The sequence below is a fragment of the Vicia villosa genome, linkage group LG3, assembly GCF_029867415.1.
Source record: "Vicia villosa cultivar HV-30 ecotype Madison, WI linkage group LG3, Vvil1.0, whole genome shotgun sequence".
In the NCBI taxonomy this organism is placed as follows: domain Eukaryota; kingdom Viridiplantae; phylum Streptophyta; class Magnoliopsida; order Fabales; family Fabaceae; genus Vicia; species Vicia villosa.
Genome location: NC_081182.1, coordinates 168,102,225 through 168,108,271, shown reverse-complemented (window position 1 = coordinate 168,108,271; position 6,047 = coordinate 168,102,225). Strand labels below are relative to the sequence as shown.

The 6,047-nt window shown below is 32.2% G+C and overlaps 1 long non-coding RNA gene across 1 annotated transcript; it reads right to left on the bottom strand.

The window, feature by feature from the left end:
- Positions 1-5,189: 5,189 nt before the first annotated feature.
- Positions 5,190-5,828, bottom strand: LOC131656897 (uncharacterized). The gene is made up of 2 exons (XR_009300365.1): positions 5,577-5,828; positions 5,190-5,474 (listed from the first exon to the last, which is right to left on the bottom strand). It is a non-coding gene; the product is annotated as an uncharacterized LOC131656897 (long non-coding RNA).
- Positions 5,829-6,047: the final 219 nt, after the last annotated feature.

Here is a 6,047-nt window from a genome sequence, read left to right as displayed (position 1 = left end):
AAAAAGAACTAAAAGGAAAAATGTTTTTTTTTGTGTTTTTTTTTAATTTTAAGTGAAATGGATAAACCAAAATCTAATTAGTAAAAATTAAGCTAACTAAAAAAAACTAATCCTAATAATTATTTGGTTAGTGGTTGATTAATAATTAATTAGAAACCTAAATTTAATTATCAAAAGAAAAGAAAAACTTAAGAAAGATTAAAAAAAAACAAGTGAGGGACGCTGGATTCTGGTGTGGTAGCCCCTTGAGAGTGTACGGTAAGGAGTACTAGCTGGGGCCTTTAGATCTAGATTGACAAAGATCCAACCGCTGCCATTTGATGTTGTACCGTGGGGATGCGGACGGGAGCTTCGTTGAATCTGCAACTAAACAAATATGTTATAAAAAAACGAAAATGTGATGCTCTCGGAAGGGCTCGAACCCAGGGCAAAGGGGTGGCTGAGTATCACGTTTCTCCATTCATGCTGCTTTATCTAGTTGTATATAACACCAAAACCAAATAATTAATATTAAAACGTATGTCAATGGTTAATTCAAAAAAAAAACTAAGTCAAAGTGGGCCCCTGTGAGTCAAACGCAACTAATTAAAAGCGGCGAGAGAGAAAGCTTCCGTTGACCGGCCAATGGGAAAAAAGAGAGAGAATGGGTCTCGGTTGACTAGCCAATGGGAGTGTCCCTCCTGCCACGCAGTCAGTCAATTATCCAACTCCGCTATTCATCTTCTTCTACCTTGTTTCCTGCGGATTCTTTTATGGAAATAGCTGCAGATTTTGCTGCAGATTTTCTTATAGAAAATTCTGCATTTTTAAAACCTTCAAAACAGCAATAACAAATATACAAAAGGTACCCTACCCCCCCCCCCTAATTTGACCCTTCTGAATCCAAATCCAGTGTTAGTTTTGGCAAAAAGGCATTATATCATGATTTTCGAAGAAAAGATCTTAATTGCCATAACCATGGTGGATCCATGTTCATGCGTCAAAACTCAGGCACGATGGTTTAAAACATTCACAAACATTTGTATGAACACAAATACATGTATCTAAATCATTTATACGGCATAAAACGAAGGTTTGATATTCAGGAAACCTTACCAATCGGTGCAGCTTCGTGGGGACGTTTCTGGGCACGGCTTCGCTTGCTTAAAGACTTGAGGCAATTACTGGAAGGTTATAGAGGATGAATCAATCCTTATAATTGAGTAAAAACGGCCAGAGGATCACTTTTGATTGTGCCCTAGAACTTTGAGTTTTTTGAAGGTTTGAGAGGTATTCTTGAGGTAAGGATTTCGTGTCCTCTTGGGGCTGCTATGTTATGTATATATATATATGTATATATATATATATATATATATATATATATATATATATATATATATATATATATATATATATATATATATATATATATATATATATAGGGGTTTTGAGTTTGGAAAGGAGAAATTGCTTTGATTGAGAAAATACTTGTTTTGAAAATTGCATGAAACTTTCTTTTTTTGATACAAATCTATTTTCATGCTTGCTTTCCATGTATCCTTGGCCTTTTGAATCAATAAAAATCTGATTAAATATTAATAAAATGCCTCACATAATTTTTCCATTTAATTATGACTTATTTGAATTTAATTTGATTTTAAATGAATAAAAAATCAAAAATAAAAGAAATAAAATTAAAGGAAGTTGATTTATGGGCTCCTTATAACCTTAATATCACGTGGAGAACTCAACACCAAAAGCCCCAATACTCAAAAGTTTGAATTTTGTCAATTATGGTTTCATGTATTCTTCCAATTTTCCCAACTTACACCAATCATAACTCTCTCAATTTTTATTGTAAGAAGGTGTTCTAGGAATTTTTAGAAAGCCCAAGATGTCCTCTACAAGCCCCTTTGGAACATATTTTCCATTTGGAGGATTTATCTTGATGATATGTCTCCTGACAAAAAACAGATTTTTTTGCGAGCTTCTAGAAGGACCTGTAATGTTTTGGCTCATATCGTCTCAAATGACGCATTTCTTAGTCTGGGACCCAACATCAAAGTTGTAGAGAATTAAATTTCCTTGAGAATGAGATTTGGCTGGGGAATTTATGATAAAGTATGAGAGACTTATGGTCAGTCAAAGTTGGGTTGACTTTTAGTTCAAAACCCTAATTAGAATCTTTTGAGCTTTGTCAACTTCGAGTTTTTTCTTGACGAATCATGATCAACCATTGATTAGATGATGAATGACACTTCAAAATGAGAATGTTGACAAAAAATCAGGAACTTTGACTGTGATTTGACCATAGTTGACTTTTAGGTCAAATTGGTCGACTGTTGAACATTTGAGCTTTTTGTCTGAGCAAACTTGTGGATCAGAGTTTGAAACTTGATGTGAGGATCCTTTGAAGCATATAGGAAGCCATGAAGTCCATTTGAGATGTCAGAAATCTTGTTTCCTTGAAAAGAAACCAAACCCTAGTTAGGGACCTATTGCTTAGGAGAAGGATGAGCATGCCCAATTCTTGTGTAGCCTTGAGTATCTGATGATCATAGGTGTATGAGGAAATTGCTTATGCCAAGATACCTTAAAAAACGGTGGGAAAATTTTGGGGTATGACACTATGCTATAAGTCTTATACATGATTCATCAGAAAAAGAGTACAATGACTACATCAGAAACTGGCTCAGATATGAAATCAAACATCCAGTTGACGAAGCTAAACATCATTCATCAGATGTTCTGATTAAGAATACGTCAAACAAGCCAAAATCAGCAAATCAGAAGTAAAGAAGCAACAATGAAGAATAAGACCATTCAGAAGAATATGCAACAACAAGAGTATCACAAGAAGCCAGAATTCAACAAGACAATCTTCAAAGAGTTAAACAGAAATATCAAAGCTCACATACAACAAGAAAAGAATCAGAAAGTACATCAGAAGAATTGAAAAAGAAATATCAATATACATTAAGATCTGTTACAGTAAGAAGATCACATGAACAGAAGATCAGAAGTTCTGATAAAGCAACGCAGTGACATACAAATCGGAAACAACAAAAGAGTCACTCATGAACCAATGAAGAATCTACAACTCACCATACAAATTGAATAAAATACAAAGCTTAGAATCAAATGGAAAGCCGTTAGAAACATCATCATAAGCAAAACAGTTTCAATATTAAATGGAACAACTCCCAAGGTTGATTGAAGAAGCGAGTCACATGCAGCTCATTGGAAAGACAAGCTTAACCAAAGAAGCGCGTCATCAACTGTAATCATCATGTTGAGGATAAGGTTATGCCAAGAACAACACATGTCACAAAAGGTTCAACCTATACGAAGCATTCAAAGTAACATTCAAACAAATCTCAACGGCTAGATTCCAACGGTAACATATCAAGCTCTATAAATAGATCAAACTTCAGACTTGAAGGTATGCGTCCATGTATGCATCTGAGTATGCATCCAGAGTGAGCATCAAAGTATGTATCCAGAATACATCTACAGAGTGAAGAACAAGAAATATCTTAGGAGAAAATCTGTAGTGAGAAACTGAGCATGGAAATATGCTGCACATAGAGATATGTATGTCTTAGAATTGATACATACAGATATTTGTGGATCATTTCCTACACCTTGGAATGGTCAACTATATTTTTAATAATATATAGATATGATACATATTTCTCATACATGAAAAGTCTCAATCATTGGATATGTTCAAATAATTTAAGGCTAAAGTTGAGAATCAACTTAACAAAAGAATTAAGAAAGTTAAATATGATTGTGGCGGTGAATATTACGCTAAATATGAAGAATCAGGTGAACAACGTCCAAGGCCTTTTGTCAAATACCTAGAGGGATGTGGAATCGTCCCACAATACACCATGCTAGGATCTCCTAGCATGAGTAGTGTTGTTGAAAGACAAATGTAATGAGGGTTATTATTTAATATTGCTGAAAGACAAATGTAATGACGATTCAATTAGAATTTTTGGGTCACAAATGTAATATTGCATGTGTTAGGGTCATTATTTAATTAGCCAAAACTGTAGTGATCTAATTAATAATACGTTTGTGGTTAAAAGCATAAATATCATGAAAGGTAATATTATTGTGTAGATACCATAATTCAATATCTAATTTGATGAGGGGCCAAATTAGAATATTGAAAATTAAGAAATAACCCTAAGGTTATTTATAGGGTTTATGGTCCCCATTTGTAGACAACACAAAACCGCTTATCAGGAATTCTCTCATCATCCCCATCAGAGGATAATCATGGAGCCATACAGAATTTTACAATTTGGAAGATCAAATACCTGCAAACTTTCGGTGATTCTCAACGGTAAATTCAGGTATGCTTCCGCCTTCATTCTCATAATTGTATTCGAATATGGGTTTAAGGGACTTATTTAGGGTTCTTTCTTGATTTCTACATTGATAGAAATTGTAAGGTTTATCAAAAAATCTAACAAAATACCCCCATTTTTACAAGGGGTAGCCAAAAATTTACCATACATTAAAGATCTAATGTAGAAGCAGTAATTGGCATGATTGGTTTCTGGTCAAAGATAGATTGAAACTCAAATAATGTCACCAACCATACTGAAGTTTAGAGTCCGCCATTGGAAGGTAGACTAAAATGTAATGTTGACGCAAGTTTCAATATTGATAGTATAGTAGCACTACTAATCATGGTTGTTGTGTGAGAGAAAATTTGGGTAAGTTTGTTACTGATGGGTAGCATGAGATTATGGTCTTGTGTCTGGCATTGAAGTTGATGCCTTGGGCTTGAAGGAAGTTGTGGAAGGTGCTATTTTGTTACATCTTAATAATGTCACTTTTGAAAGTGGTTGCCAAAATATTGTTCATGCTATTCACTCTAATTAGATAGGTAGTTTGAAATTTAGTCTTATTTTTTTATCTATTAAGAGTATATTGTTTAGTTTTTCAAATTTTGAGGTCAAGTGTATTAAACACCATGCAAATTTAGTTGTTCATATTCTTGATCTAGGCGTAATATCGTTGATATGATATTTTCTTGTATTGAATACTTTTTATTTAATAAAAATTGTTAAATTTGTTCTTGTAAAAAAAGAAAAATGTAGGAGCAATAATCAATATAATAGTCATAAATTTCATATATTTATTAAAGTATTTCATTGTAATTTGAGATAACTTGTATGAGCAGACGAAAATGAGAATAATTGCATTGTATACAAATATTTGTTTTAGTATATCATAAAACTTGGAAGGCAAAAGAATTATAAATGATAATTTAAAAGTAAATTATAAAGTAGAAACTTTACTTTATGACGCACGGATAAAATTATATTCTTAGAGGTAATATAATTATTTGTAGACCTAATTGTCTTCAATCAATCTATATTGACAATGATTGTCAATACACCTCATAACTAGAGGTAAGGTCTTCTCAGGACAATCAGAATGTTCAACGCAAGAAATGGGACCACTACGACGACCTACATTGTAAAAGGAATAAAGAAAAATGAATGTTAGTAAAAGGTGATAGATATAATATTTGTGTATATAAGATACATTTTAAAATATGAAAAAGAACATACCACCATTCGTTACAACAAAAAATAAAGAAAGAAATATGACAAGAGCATAAACAAACATGAGAAATTGAGCCATATCTTTCCTCCTTAACATATAATAAGTATGATTAATTTGTGTGTTTTATAGTAAAATTTCTTGCTTTGTCACCTTCAATTAATTAGATTTTAGCATTTACAACTTGCTAGAAGCCATATATAAAATTGGAGTTAATATTAAAGATCTCTTATAAAATTTCGATGGACGTCAAAGTTTAATTAAACTTCATTACATTTATTTGTATATCTTTCTTTTAGCTTTTGGTAGTAGATATAGGGAAATCTAAAAATAAAAACAATAATAATCATGAAAAAAGATTAATTGTATAAAATACACATCCAAGAGGTGCAAACAAATATTTATAAATTAAAAGAACATATAATGATATGTTTATTTTCTTAATTTTTTAAACAAATTTAAGAGATATTTAATATAGA